Genomic DNA, 19244 nt, shown 5'->3' with positions numbered 1-19244 from the left:
TACTCTGCTATTACTAGAAGCAGCTCATATTTTAAGATGCCAGAAGAATTTTACACAAAGGATATTCTTGGACATGTGAACATATGGTAAAAAGATGATTTACAATACTTCAAAAAGATATATTCATAAGTTATCACTATTATTCCATAAATTGATTCATATGATCTATTAGGTTATAATGCAGCAACCTTAATTATTTCAGCACCATTTCTATTTTTCCCACATACAATACATATGCTTCACTTTTTCCTTTGTAAACTTGATAATGATCATATACCTAGAAACATAATCATTTACTTGGTCGTTTCTTTTCATAGTTAAGAGTTTTCCTTTGGTTTTTGTTTGTTTAATAAACAACAGAAACCAACTCCAGTTAACTTCAGCAGAAAAGAAACTTACAGATCTTAAACATAAAGATCACAGAATCAATGGAAGGCTAGAGAATCAGACTCCAGAGAAAAGCAAAGGAGATAAGGTCTGATGAAAATCCTAAGCCATATACTCAGGTCCTATAGCCCTTGAAACCCATGGAATACTCAGCCCCACTCTCCACCCTCACACAGCCAAACTCTCAACTATTCCTGAGTCATCTAACCTACTCCATCATTCCTCACTCCCGTAAGAGTCCTAGGCAGGACTATCTGATTGGCTCACAGTCTAACTTCCAGGGGCTGGTTAATAGGTAAAGGGTATCTCATCATACTTGGTATTCCCCGGGAATCAGAAGATATGCAAGTCTAAGTTAGTTCTAACATACTATTATTAATTATAAAATAGAAAGTATAAATGATTGGCAAAGGAGAAAATATCAGAACAAAATCACACAACATGAGGATTTTGTAAAAGTAATATGTCATGCTTGCTTCTTTCATGGTTCAGTGCTTCTAATTATTTTGGAGTTAAAGTTATACCTAACTTAAAATGGATACACAAAGCTCTCATTTATAAAACAAATAAGGCAAAGAGGAATTAATTCCATTAGAAGAGGATTCTTGCTTTTCAAAAGTATTCATTGCTGGATTCCTTCAAATAACTGGCTCCTCCATTACAATTAAAATTAGATTAGATTTATAAAAAACCCTCTTTTCTTTTATTTTCTGAACCAGGATACAGGTTTTAACCATTCAACTTCTGAATTTACACCCAGAACATGATTTTGACTTACAGATTCATGCATTTGGGGATGTCTTCCTGCACAGAATTTACATAACTAAACTAACATAATTCATAGGCATGAAACAATTTCCCTCTTGTGACTACTAAAATCAAGTTAGTATAAAGTATCAGAGACAGAACCAGTATTGAATTGTAAGGAAAAACTGTCAACAAGTAAAACTTAATGGGTGCCTTGGGTAGCTCAGCCATTTGCCTGTCACTAAATAGGCTTTTGTAGAGAGAGAAGTTAACTTGTAGACAACTGATATGTATATAATATCAGAAATGATTCCTATCACTAGAAATGCAAATTGGTCCTGATTATTGTCCAGTGGCTACTGATCACTTTTGGCTATTATGCATTCACTTGTAAATTCATTTCAGCATTCCTTATTTGACTATAAATATGTGATCCTTCAAACTGGTAAAAAATATCATAATATCATTAATTAGTGAGTTAAATAAAATCTTTTAAGACATTTCATTTTATATTTGTATAAAAGTCATGATCTCACTTTTAAAATGTATCCTTTAGAACCTACTGTATGGCACAGGAAAATCTACTCAATAGTTTGTCATAATCTACATGGGAAAAAAGAATAGATATATTTATATGCATGACTGTTTCACTTTGCTGTAAAACCTTAAATTAACACAACATTGTAAATTAACTATACTCAATAAAAGTAAATCTAAAAATAGACAAAAATAGTATCCTTTAACAATTGTCTGCCTAATAGAGAGATAAAGTAAAAAGATAAATACATGCAACTGCTACCAATAATTTTATAACACAACCTTAAAAAATATGGCAAAGGAGGGCTGTTTAGAATGTAACTGCTGTAACTAACAAGACTTAAGACCACTGACATAATTATTTTTCTTCATTACGTAACATAGTCTAGAAATGTATTGTTCTCTACTATAGACACTATGTCTCTGTGTATATACACAGACACTTTATACACACTATGTATACACAAATACATTACATAGTAGACACTATATATATTGTGCACTATAAATATCTTGTACAATATACAGTATATATAGACATATACTACCATACATATATAGCACACAGCATATAGCATGTGTATAGATATATTTACTACTATATGCTATAGACAGTATAAAAATGAGAACCGTCCTGATAGTAAACGAATGATCATCTCCATCACTAAGAACCCGGAAAATAACTACGAATCCTAGACCCCTATATTTTAATTCTTCCATCTAATTGTTTATTACAATGAGGAACACAATTCATAATTTGGCATCAAGAGTTTTTTTAAAACAGGCACACATATAATCTTATTTTTGCAATCAGGCGTAGGTTAAATATCCAACATTTAACAGCTTTCTCATAATCAGCTTATGATTATGATAAATCAGGTTTTTACAGCCAGAAATGACCATGTTCTTTTAAAGCCCTCACTATAAAGTAATTCTACAACTCAGTTTCAAACATTCTTAAAGCAATTTCAAATAATAGTAACCAAAATGTTTTTTAAAAATCCCTTGGCAATGAGTTCTATTTAGTATGAAACTTAATTCATTTTAGATGTATATCTCACTTTTATATTTAATCCTGCCTAGAGAGTAATTTCCAAAGTGATATTTCCTGAAGCCAAAACCCAGACTTCATGTCTCTAGAATAATCTTGCCTTGTAGTAGTTTTAACTTCAGTAAGTCTATATGCCCTTCCCAAAGTAGTTCTGGCTGGTCTGGGCTTGTTGCAAATAGTTGGTTCAGTCAGACAGCTTTTTAAATGTCAACACACTTAATTCACACAATGTATAAGGAAAGTACTGTACTTTAAAATAAAGATGCATTTCCTCTTATGAAATAAAGTTAATCATTTGGGAGAGTCTGCTTAAAGGAAATGGGATAGTTTAATGTTCTCTAGAGAAAAGCGAAGAGGATATCTCATCTCACTTTTCCCTCCCATTATTCCATTTCAAGCAAGACCCAGAGATCAAATGTTTTATGTATGACAGGGGAAAAAAAGCATATTATTAAAGCATACAAACCTGCAAAATCTAATAGTCATATAAGCCTGTGAGATTCCCAAAAACTGTTGCGTTTTTAATATCTGAAAATAATCAAATAATTTTGTTAAACACAAATTTTCCAAGCTCCCTAGTATATCCCCTCTACAATTTTAAACAAATATACTTGATATGAAAAATAGCATTTATCCAAATATCAAATATTATACTGAGTATTTGAACAGCAAATACAAACAGTCCTAATCCCAATCACAGACTATGTTGTGAAATGTTAATGTATTTAAAATTTTTAATTATACATGGAATTAACTGAAATACTTTAAACAATTAGTTATTTATATTTCAGTCATATTAAATAACAAGAACAAATGAATAAGTGATACTCAATGCAGAAAATTTTCAAAAACAAACTGTACATTGTGGAAAGTCTGCTTTGGGCTTCTGAAAAATGTTAACTGCAAACAGTCTAGTCTATACAGATATTCACATAAGTGTTAAATAGCTCTTTTAAGGAAAACACTAAATGATGGTTCTATAAGAACAGAAAAGTATAAGGAAACATACTAATACTTACATCTCTTAATCTGGCCAAATTAATAAGGCAGACAACAGTTATGGTTTCACAATATTTTTAATGACTAATATAACATACTGAATCATTGAAAATCCTTGCCCAGTTTTGTACCAATTTTCAACATTATCATGATTTAAAGTAAGTTAAATATCACAACATGAATATTCTGAAGAGAGCTCAGAAAGTAAGTCACATTGCTTACAGACAGAGAGAGGCTCTACTGTGACAGAATGAAGAACCAAGACAGAGATATGTACTGCCAACTATATTCATAGTAACCACACAGGGAAGCTGCCCTTTCCACCAACCCTACTACCAGAGGAATTAATCAGAGGATATTCCATAAAAAGGAATAGCATATGCTTTGAAAATCATGGCTTCTTTCCAACTCCCACCCCCAACCAATGTGCCTGAGGGGGCTGTAATGGGCACATGACATATTCTGGAGATTGGTAAGCAAACTACTGAGGGGCAGCTGGTAGGAGCTCTGTCCAAACAACAATGGTCATAACCTCCCAGGCCAATCTAATTCTCTGTGTCACTCTATCTCTCTGTGTCTCTGTCTCTCTCTTAGGAACTATGGATACATCAGACAGTTAAGAGCAGGAAGAAAAGCTAAAAGATTTAAAAAGAAGTCAGGTTATTGGAGGATCTGTGAATTCCTAAAGCTAGATGGATAGTTAGATAACTAAGAACCCATAACTTTCTGAGATTCTAGAATGGCCTATCTGTTCTATTCTCCATGAGACTCATATAATTGTTCCATAAGCTCCTGCTCAGCAGAAGGGACAGTACGATTGGAATCTCATCATTTGGCTTTGACTGGGTTCCCCTGAGGTCTTATTGAGTTAGTTGAGATTTGTCTTTTTATTGTTATATGTATCCTTACAGGATAGCTTCCAACTACGAAGCCTCTGAGGTGGTCTCTGTTTCTAAAAAACTAAGAGGGTTAAATAAAATAATTAGAGTCATGCTGTGATAAAGTAAGAAATACATATTTGGTCTTCATCCATGGTTCCTAGCACAAAAGCTTCTAAAACTCCTGGTATTTCCTGAGTGTTAAAAGTGCCTCTGGTATACTAATGAGATGACTCTTGGCTAAAGTGCTCCTAGATAGCTTCAGAATAGATGCTGGTCACCAGAAGGACCAATGCATGATTAGAGGGTTGGAAATTTCTGCCCCACCATAGGATCCCCAGGGAGGACAGAGGCTGGAATTGAGTTAATCAACAACAGTCAGTAATTTAAGTAATCATGCTTACATAATGAAATCAGCATAAAAATTCCTAAAATGTAGGGTTCAGAGATCCTCCAGGTTTTTGACCACAAGGTGCTAGAAGGGTAACGTGCCCAGATAAGGCACAGAAGTTCCCTACCCCTTACCCCATACCTTGCACTATACATCTCTTCCATTTGGCTGTTCCTGAGTGGTATCTTTTATAATAAATCAGTACTAGCAAATAAACTATTTTTCTTAGTTCTATGAGCTGTTCTAGCAAATTACTGAACCTGAGGAGGGGTTGTGGAAAACTCTGATATATAACTAGTTGGTCAGAAGTATGAAAGGTCTAGACTTTCAATGGCTCGGAAGTGGGGGCACTCTTGTAGAACTTGCTAACTCCAGTTAGTTAGTACCGGAACTGAACTAAATTGTAGGACACCCAGTTGGTATCTGCAGGGAAATGGATAACTGTTTGGCATAGAAAATTCACACATCTGGGGTCAGAAGAGTTGTTAGCAAGAAACAGATGACAGATAGATAGATACTTGGATATAGATAAGAAGGGAAAATAAACTTAGAATGCTATCTAATAAATGTTGAAGAAATGACAGTTTGAAAAGCATTTTATCGTAGTAGTAATCACTGCTTCAGGCAAAAATCGTCAGCATTAAAACAATGGGTTACAAGTTCGATGAGGACCAGAACATTAACATAATCTCACAGTATGTCCCCACGCATTATCTATTAATTACAAAAGAGAAAAAAGAGTAATTTTACAGTGGAAATATCTGGTAAACAAGACCTTAATCAGGTGGTTACAATTAACATCACAAATAACAGGACAAACTGATGGAATGACCTGATAAATCCACCACACTTATGTAGTCTTCTCTGCAAAAATGCATGCCTTTCATTAAGAGAAACTTCAAACAAACCTAAACCAAAGGAGACTACAAAATTACTAGGCTACACTCTTCAAAAATGTCAATGTCATGAATGACAAAAAGGGCAAATGAACTTTTCTAGATTACAGGAGAGACATGATGTCTAAATTTAATGCATGGTCTTGTATTGGAGAAAAATGTTATAGAACATTATTGAAACAAAGAATGTGAACATGAGAATATACATAAGATAAAGGTTGTGAAAGAGTAAGAAACAGATGTACTTATCTCAGCCCCAGTTCCTGACCCAGAGCTCTGAAACCCTTGCAAATACAGGTGCTAGTAAAATCTTTTGTTCTCATATTTAGTATTTGACCCCAGTTCCCGGCACAGAGCTCCTAAGTGTTAAGAGCACAAGGACATCTCTTGCGCAAATATTTGGTCTCTGACCCCAGCTCCTGACGCAGAGCTCCAAAATCCCTTGGAATTTTCTGGCTGAGAGGAATGTCATTTGTTCTAACGAGGCAACTCTAGGTAGGCTTCTGGCTGGCTCCTGAATCACTAGAGAAACCAAGCTGTGATTAGAAGGTTGGAATATTCACACCCATCCCCTATTCTCTAAAGAGGGGAAAGGAGCTGGACATGGGTTTAATAATTGATTGTACTTACATAATGAAGCTTCCATAAAAATCCCAATATTAAGGGGTTTGGAGAGCTTCTAACTTGTGCTGGTGAATGCATGCAGGTATTAAGAGAGTAATGTTCCCCAACCCCACAGAGACAAGTTCCTGTGCCCAAGGAACCTCCTAGAATTTGCCCTACGTATCTCTTTATCTGGATGTCCATCTGTGTCTTTTATCATATCCTTTATTATATAATAAAGCTGAACTATAAAATATTAATCAAGGATATTAAAGAGGATTCAAAGAAATGGAAAGATATTCCATGCTCCTGGGTTATAAGAATTAACATCGTTAAAATGGCCATACTATGCAAAGCAATCCAGAGATGCAATACAATCCCTATTGAATAATGCACATTTTTCGAGAACTGTAACAAACAATCCAAAATTATATATGGATCCACCAAATACCCAGAATTGCCAAAGCAATTCTGAGGGGGAAAAACCAAGCAGGAGGCATAACTCACCCAGACTTCAGGTACTATTACAATGCCATAGGAATCAAGACAGTGTGGTACTGGTACTAAAACAGACATACAGACCAATGGAACAAAATAGAGGACACAGAAATAAACCAAAACACCTACAGTCAATGACACTTTGAGAAAGGAGGCAAGTAAATAAAATGGGAAAAAGACAATCTTTTCAGCAAGTGTTGCTGGGAAACCTGAACAGCTGCATGCAAATCAATGAAACTAGAACACATCTTCACACCACACACAAAACTAAAATCAAAACGGCTTAAACATAAGACATGACACCATCAAACTCCTAGAAGAGAATACAGGCAAAACATTCTCTGACATCAACTGTACAAATGTCTTCTTAGGTCGTAATCCCAAGGCAACAGAAATAAAAGCAAAAATAAACCCATGGGACCTAATCAAACTAACAAGCTTTTGCACAGCAAAGGAAATCACTAAAAAAGAAAAAAAGACAACCTATGGAATGGGAGAAATTGGTTTCAAATGTTGTGACTGACAAGGCCTTAATCTCTAAAATATACAACTCAACAGCAACAAAACCAACAACCCAACTGAAAAGTCGGCAAAAGACCTGAAGAGACATTTCTCCAAAGAAGATATACAGATGGCCAACAGGCACATGAAAAAATGCTCAACATCACTAATTATTAGAGAAATGCAAATCAAAACTACTATGAGGTACCACCTCACACGTGTCAGAATGGTCATCATTAATAAGTCAACAAATAACAAACGCTGGAGAGGGTGTGGAGAAAAGGGAACCCTCCTACACTGTTGGTGGGAATGTAAATTGGCACAATCACTATGCAAAACAGTATGGAGGTACCCCAGAAAACTAAATTTGGAACTACCCTATAACCCAGCAATCCTACTCTTGGGCATATATCTGGACAAAACTTTCCTTGAAATAGACACATGCACCTGTATGTTCATTGCAGCCCTATTCACAATAGCCAAGACAGGGAAACAACCTAAATGTCCATTGACAGATGATTGGATTAAGAAGATGTGGTATATATACACAATGGAATACTACTCAGCCATAGAAAAGAACAAAATAATGCCATTTGCAGCAACATGGATGGAACTAGAGACTCTCATACTAAGTGAAATAAGTCGGAAAGAGAAGGACAAATACCATATGATGTCACTTATATCTGGAATGTAATATATGGTGCAAACGAACCTTTCCACAGAAAAGAAACTCATGGACTTGGAGAACAGACTTATGGTTGCCAAGGGGAAGGGGGAGGGAGTGGGATAGACTGGGAGTCTGGGGTTAATAGATGCAAATTATTGCATTTGGAGTGACTAAGCAATGAGATTCTGCTGTATAGCACAGGAACTATGTCTAGTCACTTATGATGTAACATGATGGAGGATAATGTGAGAAAAAGAATGTAAATATATGAGTGACTGTGTCACTTTGATGTACAAGAGAAACTGACAGAACACTGTAAACCAACTATAATGGAAAAAATAAAAATCATTAAAGAAAAAAAAAATGAAACACATGAGTAGCTGTTTCCCCAACTCCTGTGAGTTGTTCTAGGAAAAAAAAAAAATGGATCCAAGGGAAAGGCAATTACAGGAGCCTATAATTTGTAGCCATGATGGACAGAAGTTACAAGTAATCTGGGGACCTACTACTTGCAATTCCTTTGCAAAAAAAAAAAAAAAGTAGAAACTAAAAACCAGACTGGAAGGTATATGAAGTTGCAGGAGAGAGCCGATATGGTGCATGAAGGGGGAAATGAATACATCCTTAAAAACAAATCCTGAAAGGATCAAACTATTTTCAAGTGACTTAATTGCATTCCAGAATAAAGTTCAGTTATTTATAGAAAAATAAAAATATCTAGCACCCAAAAAGGTAATAGTCACAGCATCTGGCTTTCAACAAAAATTTGCTAGGCATCTAAAGAAACCTAAAAATAAGATCCATCATAAGGAGAGAAATCATTCAAAAATCAACCCAATCAGACAAATTATAAGAGACTAGAACATTAAAATAACTATTGTATGTATTTCCTATATTAAAAAATATAGTAGACATTAAGGATATTTTTAATTGTTTTAAAAGATATTTTTAAAACCTACAACAAATTTCTAGAGGTTAAATGTATGTGAGGTGAAATATAATATCTGGGATGAAATATACAGTGGATTAAATTAACAGATTAGATATCACCAAAGGAAAGATTAGTGGCCTTGATGACACAGCAATTAAAACCTTTACAAAATAAAACCTATAAAGGAAAGGGAATTTTTGAAATGAACAGAACATCAGCGAGTAGTGGGACAATTTCAATCAGTTTATTTTATGGATAATTTAAGTCTCCAAAAAATGGCAGCATGGGAGGTAGACAAAAAAAAATTTGAAGAAATAATGACCAAAATTTTCCCAAATTTGTTGAAAACAAACCCATAAATCCAAGAATCTCAGAGAATTCAATCACAAGAAACATGTAAAAAGCTATACAAAGGCATATTATAATCAAATTACTCAACATGAGTGGTAAAGAGGAAAACAGACACTTAATGTTTGTTTGTAATGATGGCATATGACATCAAAAACAAGGTAAATGAAAAGACAGTACCACCATCTTTAAAGCATTGAAAGAAAAAAAAAAGTCTCAACCTAGAATTTTATACCCAGTGAAAATATCTTTTGAAATTAGACTTTGAGAGTTTCCATTGTGGTTCAGCAGTAATGAACCCAACTAGCACCCATGAGAATGCAGGTTCAATCCCTGGCCTCACTCAGTGGGTTAAGGATGCAGTGTTGCCATGAGCTGTGGTATAGGTCACAGATGTGGCTTGAATCCTGTGTTTCTGTGACTGTGGCTGTGGCTGTGGCATAGGCCAGCAACTGTAGCTCCAATTCGACCCTTAGCCTGAGAACTTCTATATGCCACAGGTGCGGCCCAAGAAAAAAAAGATGACTTTTTCAGACATACAAAACCAACAGAATTTGTCACAATCTAGTCCATACTATGACTTTAAAAATGAAGTCCTTTAGGCAGAAGAAAAATTGCACCATATTAGAAACAGAAATCTGGAGTTCCCATCGTGGTGCAGTGGTTAATGAATCCGACTAGGAACCATGAGGTTGCAGGTTCGATCCCTGGCCTCGATCAGTGGGTTAAGAATCTGGCATTGCCGTGTGGTGTGGGTCGCAGACGCAGCTCGGATCACGTGTTGCTGTGGCTCTGGCGTAGGCTGGCAGTTACAGCTCCGATTAGACCCTAGCCTGGGAACCTCCATATACCGCAGAGAGGCCCTAGAAAAAGCAAAAAGACAAACAAACAAACAAAAATAGAAACAGAAATCTACATAATGAAATGAAAATACTAAAAATGAGAACTACATGAGCAAACATTAGATATATTTCTCATTTTTTTTTGTCTTTTTGGGTGACATATGGAAGTTCCCAGGCTAGGGGTCACATAAGAGCTGCAGCTGCTGGCCAGAGCCAAAGCAATGCCAGGTCTGAGCTGCATCCATGATGTACACCACAGCTTGCAGCAATGCCATATCCTTAACCCAGTGGGCAAGGCCAGGGATTGAACAACATTCTCATGGATACAGTTATGTTCTTTTTTTTTAAATTTTTTGCTTTTTAGGGCCACACCCATGGCATATGTGAGTTCCCAGGCAAGGGGCTGAATTGGAGCTATGGCTCCTGGCCTACACCATAGCCACAGCAACAGGGGATCCAAGCTGAGTCTGCAACCTACACCACAGCTCATGACAATGCCAGATCCCCAGTCCACTGAGTGAGGCCTCATGGATACTAGTCAGATTCATTTCTGCTATGCCACAATAGGAACTCCCTCTAGTTAGGTTCTTAATCCACTGAGCCACAACAGGAACTCCTATTTCTCACTATTTAAATCTCTTTTTTTAAAAATTGGGTGTTTAAACAAAACTAATTTCAATGTACCACAGGGCTTATGACTTACATAGAAGTAAAATACATGACAACCACACACACAATTGTTGGGAAGGAAGAAATGGCAATAAATTATTGAAAGTTCTTATCCTGTAAGTGAAGTGGCATAATATCACTTGCAGGTAGTTGTGAAGAAAGAATACATGCTATAAATCTTAAATCAGTCACAAAAATAAAAACTGTTATCACTAATAAAAGTTACAAAAGAGATAAAATGGAATTGTAAAATTTTTCAAATAAACAAAAAGAAAAGGAGGAAAAAAGGACAAAGAACAAATGGGACAAATAAAAACAAATAGCCAGATGATGGATTTAAATCTAACCTTGAAAATTTGAATGGTATTTGCAAAAATGAGCATACCTCTGTTAGGGTAAAAGGTTTCATGAGCGACTTTTGTTCTTTTTCAAAGTTGCCATTCCATAATCATATAAAAAAGCTCTAAGCCACTATGTATGTTTTTTTATAAAATATTATACAAACAAGAGTGATCAGAAGTATGTATATATATATACATATATAAAAAACAAATACATAATAAAATAAAAATGAATAAATGAAACAAACACCCACACATCCACATATCCTAAGAAGCAGATGAGTAACAATACTCTGAAGACCCGAAGACCCAAGTGTATCCTGTCCTACTCTCAACTTCAGTCAAGTACTATCCTGAATTCTAAATTAATCATTTCCCTTGCTCTTCTATATGTTTTTACCAACTGTGGGTGAAACCCTAAATAATAGGATTTTTACACATTTTTAAATTTTATTTAAAGAAGGATCACATGGAGTTCCGGTCGTGGCGCAGTGGTTAACGAATCCGACTAGGAACCATGAGGTTGTGGGTTCGGTCCCTGCCCTTGCTCAGTGGGTTAACGATCCGGCGTTGCCGTGAGCTGTGGTGTAGGTTGCAGACGCGGCTCGGATCCCTCGTTGCTGTGGCTCTGGCGTAGGCCGGTGGCTACAGCTCCGATTCGACCCCTCGCCTGGGAACGAGCGGCCCAAGAAATGCCAAAAAGACAAAAAAAAAAATAAATCACATGTATATATTATGATTTACTTTTTTCACTCAACATTATTTTTTTTGTACAAAAAAAATCACATGTATTATATATTATGATTTACTTTTTTCACTCAACATTATTTTTTTTGTACAAAAAAAAATCACATGTATTATATACTATGATTTACTTTTTTCACTCAACATTATTTTTTTTGTACAAAAAAAATCACATGTATTATATACTATGATTTACTTTTTTCACTCAACATTATTTTTTTTTTGTCTTTTTGGCATTTCTTGGGCCGCTCGTTCCCAGGCGAGGGGTCGAATCGGAGCTGTAGCCACCGGCCTACGCCAGAGCCACAGCAACGCGGGATCCGAGCCGCGTCTGCAACCTACACCACAGCTCACGGCAACGCCGGATCGTTAACCCACTGAGCAAGGACCCACTGAGCAAGGGCAGGGACCGAACCCACAACCTCATGGTTCCTAGTCGGATTCGTTAACCACTGCGCCACGACCGGAACTCCTCACTCAACATTATATTTTTGACATTCATCTATGTTGTTACAGTTCATTCATTTGCAACACATTCATTCTCTTACTAACAGACAAATAAGTGTTTGGAGTTTTGCTCTTAGAGACATTATGAACATTCTTGTATACTTCCTGATTAAATGGATATCTAAAGGAGAGGAATTGCTACATTATGTTTCCAGACATTATGGTCACACTGTGTTAATAAAAAGAGATCAAAACACTTCTTCAACGTCATATAAACATGTTGTAGAGTTAAAACCAATAAACTGTACTCCTTCTACTTAAAAGAAAAAGCTCAAGGTTAGGTAGCTCATACTCCTAGAAATAAGTAATTATCAAAAAGAATCCTGATAGGGGAGTTCTCATCGTGGCTCAGCAGAAACGAATCTGACTAGCATCCATGAGGATGCTAGTTCAATCCCTGGCCTCTCTCAGTGGGTTAAGGATCCAGTGTTGCCGTGAGCTCTGGTGTAGGTCGCAGATATGGCTCAGATCTGCTATGGCTGTGGCATAGGCCAGTGGCTACAGCTCCGGTTTGACCACTAGCCTGTAACTCTCCATATGCTGTGGGTTCAGCCCTAAAAAGACAGGAAAAAAAAAAAAAAAAGAATCCCTACAGGTAATATTTTATCTTGTTTTACATGAAGGTGAAAGAGAAGTTCCCAATAACTGACTCCAGTCCATTCTACTTCTTGACCACTCCTAACAACTTGATTACATGAAGTTCACTTGACTGCAAATTTCATCCTGTTAAAATAATATGAATTCACCATTCCTGAAAATTCTAGTCAGATAGTTCATAGTTAAATATGTTGGGATGTGTGAGAATTGTGTATATATAAAATAATTTTAAAGTGGTAATAACGCAGTACTTATAGTGATTACAATTTTAAGTAAAATTACAAGCCTTCCATGATTAAATTTGATTCTAGAAATCCTATGTTTAACACTCTCTGAAGTGAATGTAAAGAAAAAAATTATTTTCCATGTCATCTAAACTAACTGAATAATTTCCAAGATACCTAACATTATTTTTGCATTTTAAAAAGAGTAAAAACCCAAATACTGTATTAAATAAGTCAACTGAAAACTCTTTAGTCCTGTACAGTCCCTCAATTTAAAAATATTGATGCAGTGAGGATTATGGGAAGATAGAGTAGGAAACACCAGGTATCTGTCTCTGTACTTAGATAATAATTACACTGGCAGAATCTGTCTAAAGTAAGGAACTCTGAAGTCAGTTGAAGGTAACTTCCAGGGGAAAACTTGAAAGTGCAAAACATCAGTTACCTTTGTCAATTTCAACTCTTAGCATAGGAGCAGCCACCTAACCCCCAGCCACACAGCAGTTTCCTGGAGCAGTTTACATATTGCTTGTGGGGGCTAGGTGGAATAAAAGAACTCTGTCCTCCAAATATTGGGAAACTCTGATCTGATCACTGATGACTGCTTCTGATCTTAAAGGTACAAAAAAGGCAGGCAGGCATTGTTGTCGCAATTCCCCTCATTATTGCAAACCCTCCCATCTCGGCTAAAGTGACTACCCAAAGATGTAAAGGGACAGTGCCTTTTTTTTTTTTCACCCTTCATCATTTTTCCCTTTTTCCTCCTTTAAGAGCCAGACATTAAAGACTAGCACATTCACAAACTGCTGCATACACAAATTACTAAACATGCCAAGAGGAAGGCTCAGAAAAGATCTGAACATACGTTAAGTTTATACCTCAGTCTAATTTTCAGCAGTCTACAACAATGAAAATACAAAAACTAACAAAAAAACCCCACAAAACCCTGGGGAATATAGACACTCTGATCTCCAGAGTTACCACATTCTTAGATACAAGTGTTCAGTGTTCAATGAAAAAAAATCAAAGACATACAAAGAAACAGGAACGTGGAGTTCCCATTATGGCACAGTAGAAACGAATTCAACTAGTATCCGTGAGGATTCAGGTTTGGTCCCTGGCCTTGATCAATGGGGTCAGGGATCCAGTGTTGCCAAGAGCTGTGGTGTAGCTTTTCTGTGGTCATAGTCGTGGCTCAGATCCTGCATTGCTATGGCATAGGCCAGCAGCTGTAGCTCCAATTCAACCCCAAGCCTGGGAACTTCCATATGCCACAAGTGTGGTCCTAAAAAGAAAAAAAGGGGGAAAAAAGAACAGGAATGTATGGTCCATTCAAACAACAACAACAAAAGATAAATCAAGAGAAACTGTCTCTGAAAGATGTAATGGCAGATATGCTAGACAGACTTTAAAACAGTTGCCTTCAACATGCTAAAAGAACCAAAGAAAAATGTAGACAAAGTCAAGAAAAGAATGTGAGAACAAAATGAAATTATCAAATAAAAAAACAGACAACCTAACGTAAAACAAAAAGAAACTATGGAGCTGAAAAGTATAGTAACTGCAAGGAAAAATTCATTAGGTAGATTAAAAGGCAGACTTGACCAAGGAGAAAAAAGAAATCAGTGAACTTAAAAATTATACAATGGACATTATCAAGGCTCAGGAAAAGAAAGAAAAATGATTGGAAAGCAAAGAGCGCCTAAAGGACCTGTGGGACACCATCAAGCCAACCAACACATGCATCATGAGACTCCTAGAAGCAGAAGATAGGGAGAAAAAGGCAGAGAGAATACGTAAGGAAATAATGACTGAAAACTTCCCAAATTTAAAGAAAAAAAATTAAATAAACACTCATGAAGTTCAACAAATTCCAAGTAAGATGAATTCATAAGACCCACACCAAGACATACTATATTCAGAGACAGAGAATCTTTTTATTTTATTTTATTTTTTATTGTCTTTTTAGGGCTGCACATGCAGCCTATGGAAGATCCTAGGCTAGGGGTCAAATCAGAGTTGCAGCTGCCAGCCTATGCCACAGGCACAGCAACATGGGATCTGAGCCGCGTCTGCAACCTACACCATAGCTTACAGCAACACCATATCCTAACCCACCAAGCGAGGCCAGGGATCGAACCCACATCCTCGTGGATACTTGTCGGGTTTGTTACAGCTGAGCCATGATAGGAACTCCAAAAACAAAGAATCTCAAGGGCAGCAAATTAGTGAATCATCAAAGAAAAGGGATCCTCAGTAAGATTACATGCAATTTCCTATCAGAACTTTGGAGGCCAAAGGACAGCAGGCAGTTACATTCAAAGTGCCAAAGGAAAAAAAATGTCTACCAAGGATCCTATATCTGACAAAACCATCCTTCAAAAGTGAAGCAGAAATTAAGATGTTTCCAGATAAACAAAAGTTGAAGGTATTCATGACCACTAGACTACAAGAAAAATTCAAGAGAGTCCTGCAAAGTGAAATGAAAGGACACTGAGCAGTAACTTAAAGCCATATGGAGAAATAAAGATGTCAATACAGGTAAACACATGAGCAATTATAAAGCTACTATTAATGTAATGATGGTCCATAAGAGTACTTTTTCTACATGATTTAAGAAACTAATACATTTAAAGAGAAAAAATCATTACTAGAAAAACTCGTATTACTATAACCTAGGTTTACAATTCCAAATCTTGTTTTCTACATCATTTAGGAGATTAATGCATCATTAATTTATATTTTGGGGCACACGATAAATAAAGATACAGTTCTATGACATCAACAACAACAAAGGGTGGGGGTAGAGCTTTACAGGAGCAGAGCTTATTCTTTGAAGTTAAAACAGTATAAATTCAAATTAGGTGCTATAACTTTAGGATGTTAAGTGCAATCCTCATGATAAACACAAAGAAATTGACTAGAGAATATACACAAAAGGAAATGAAAAAGGAATAATTGTTTTTCACCAAAAAAAAAACCTTACTAATGCAAAAGAAGGCAGTAATGCAGGAAGGGACAAAAAACCTATAGGGCACATAGAAAACAAATAGTGCAATGACAGAAATAATTTTGTCCTTATTAGTGATTACTTTACATATAAATGTCTTAAACTCTCCAATCAAAAGAGAGATTGACAGAATGGATAAAAACACATGACCCAACTATATGTTTTCATCAAGAGACCCACTTGAGATTCAAGGACACAAAACAGGTTGAAAAGGATGGACAAAAAGATATTCCATGCACATAGTAAACAAAACAGAAGAAGGGTGGTTATACTAATCAGACAAAACAGTCTATATCAAAAAAAGGGCACAAGAGATAACGAAAGATTTTATGTTATTAAAAGCTTCAATACAACAAGAAGACATAACATTTATCAACATTTTCACACTTAACTACAGGCCATTAAAACATATAAAGCAAAAAAAAAAAAATCACAGTAGTCAAGGGAGAAACACACACTTCTACAATATAGTTAGGGACCTCAATACCCCACTCACAATAATGGACAGAACAACCAGGCAGAAGGTAACTAAAGAAAAAGAAATCTTGGAGTTCCCATCGTGGCGCAGCGGAAACGAATCCCACTAGGAACCATGAAGTTGGGGGTTTGATCCCTGGCCTTGCTCAGTGGGTTAAAGATCCAGTGTTGCTGTGAGCTGTGGTGTAGGTTGCAGATGCGGTTTGGATGCACTGTGGCTGTGGTGTAGCCATTCAGACAGACAGCACCTTCTTTGTGAAACTTTGGCAGCCCAGAGTTACTAACTTTTTACCTATTATTAATCCAGCTCACACCTTGTTGTTACCATGGGTTTAAAAAATCTGTGTTCCCTGCCAAACTGGGGGCTCTAAAAAGGCAGTAATTGAGTACTAATTTCTGAATCACTAGAGCCTAACAGAGTGCCACATCCTAAAACCTTTGCCCTATATTCTCCTGGCCAATTTATTACACCAGTCTTCATCTACACCAATCCCTACTCTGCACTACTCTACCATTTGCAATCTCATAATCCCATCCACAATCGACATCTCAAAACTGGGGAAAGGCCAGGTCATATTATCTGTATCAAAGGGTGTGGTGTTTTGCTTCTACATACAATTGCTTAGAAGAGAACACTGTGAAATATTGGAAACGATGCGTGTTAGAAACTCAACTGTTAACAAGCAGTTAGACACAAGAGTTTGGAATTCAGGACTAGACACAAACTTGGGAGTTTTCTGACATAGAAGAGGCAACCAGTGACAGAGAGGAAAATCAGGAAGTGTGCTGAGAGCTAAGTGAACAGTTACAAGGAGGAGAGAGTCATTCGGGTATGATAAATGCTATTGATAGATCAAGTTGGAAAGTAAGGTTATTATTTCTTTTCCGTAATAGTAAACCCTCCAAAACGGAAGAGAGAAAGATTCAAAGATACCACCTGGCGTTCAGTTATCAGTGATAGAGAAAAACCAAAAGTTATACCAATGTTATCTAGTAAATATATTTCATTCATTTCTATTTCAGAGCATCGCAGCTTCCTCTGAACAGCACCGTGAAATAAGGTTCCAGAGAACACAACAATGGGGGGAAGGGGGAGCATTAACTTTAAACGAAAACCTCGTTAAACTGTTTAACCAACTGAGACCCTTCCTTAATCAACCAGTGTCTCTCATTCAGCTGCCACGCTTTCCTTAGATATGCACATTTGTCCTAATTTAAAGGTGGCGATAGTTTAAAGAGCATCCAGTTTCCAAAAAAGAACGGACAAAGGTGTCAAAATTCACGGAGAACTCAGAGAAAAAGTTGACTGTGAACTCCAGGAAGGGAGGGGTTCATTTCCCACAAAGCTGGAGCTCAGCATTTTTCACTTAACTTGAAAAGAGCAGCATCTTACAGCAGGGAGTGACGCGAACTTCATAGCACTACGCCGCCTGTGGCCCTAACATTCTGAGCCGAGAAAAGGACCCGCGAGCTCGCGAACACCCGCGCAGATCAGAACCCGGGTGGATAAGGGCAACGCGGGACCGTGCGCAATCGCAACTCAGAACCCTAAAGTGAAAGACCCCTATCCGCCGGACCGGGACTCACCTGCCTCTGGAGTGTGGAAGATGCGCGGCCTTCGACAGCCTCTGAGGGGCGTCCTCACAAACCCCTCACTTCGTCACCAGACACTACCGGGGCGAGGGTCCACTGGCTAGGAGAAGGAATTGGGGAGGACCCGGCGCGCTCTATCCCCTCCGTCTCGGAGCTGAGGCGCCACGGTTTCCTCAATTACTCCCTAGCCGCTTGTGCTTGCGATCTTTCTCCAATCTCGTCGCTTAGCAACCTGCAAAGCCGCCCTGGCTTCGCGACCCATCAATTCCTCCCGCCCCTGCAGTGTCAATAGTTTTTTCAAAGATTTTGTTTCCGGGTCGAGCCGGCTTTACGCAGCGGAAAGTCTCTTTACCTCCCACTTTTACTCTCAGGGGAGGATAAAGTCTCAGTAGCGCACCAGTGGCTGATGTTGCTAAGGGATCAGGCTCTCCTCCCTCGAGTTGCGCGCGCCTCCCTTCCAGCCAATTGCCGGGCGCCCACCACAGGTCCTTTCCTCCCAAGCCCGCTTGTCGCCTCCTCCAATCACAGCGGCTCGCCCTCTAGGACTACTTTGCAGTCGGCTAAGAGCGCAAGGAGAAGGGAATGAGAAGACCCTCCGACCGCGGGAAGTGTAGTTCAACACTTGAAGAAAATGCGTTGGAGATTGCGCCTGAATCCGGGCAGTGTAAACTACAGTTCCCAGAGGGCTCCGCGGTCGGGAGCTGCGCTAACTTTCTAACATCGCTGGACCTTTCCTAGTCGGTTCCGCGATGCAGGTGATCCGATTCCGTGTGGCTCATTTTACAGGTGTTGAAAGTGAACGCTAA

The 19244-nt window shown here is 37.6% G+C and overlaps 1 protein-coding gene across 2 annotated transcripts in view; it reads right to left on the bottom strand.

Moving 5' to 3' along the window:
- WDPCP (WD repeat containing planar cell polarity effector) overlaps nt 1-18837 on the bottom strand; it is a 264105-nt gene extending 245268 nt beyond the window's left edge. Inside the window, exon 1 of one of the 2 annotated variants that reach the window (XM_047781958.1) lies at nt 18433-18837. The gene's annotated coding sequence lies outside the window, so the exon portion shown is untranslated. The remainder of the gene's footprint in view (nt 1-18432) is intronic. The other variant, XM_047781956.1, reaches the window with a different exon arrangement.
- Nucleotides 18838-19244: the final 407 nt, after the last annotated feature.

This window comes from Phacochoerus africanus, chromosome 5 (assembly GCF_016906955.1).
Source record: "Phacochoerus africanus isolate WHEZ1 chromosome 5, ROS_Pafr_v1, whole genome shotgun sequence".
NCBI classification, from domain to species: Eukaryota; Metazoa; Chordata; class Mammalia; order Artiodactyla; family Suidae; genus Phacochoerus; species Phacochoerus africanus.
This window is presented reverse-complemented; position numbering and strand designations above follow the sequence as displayed.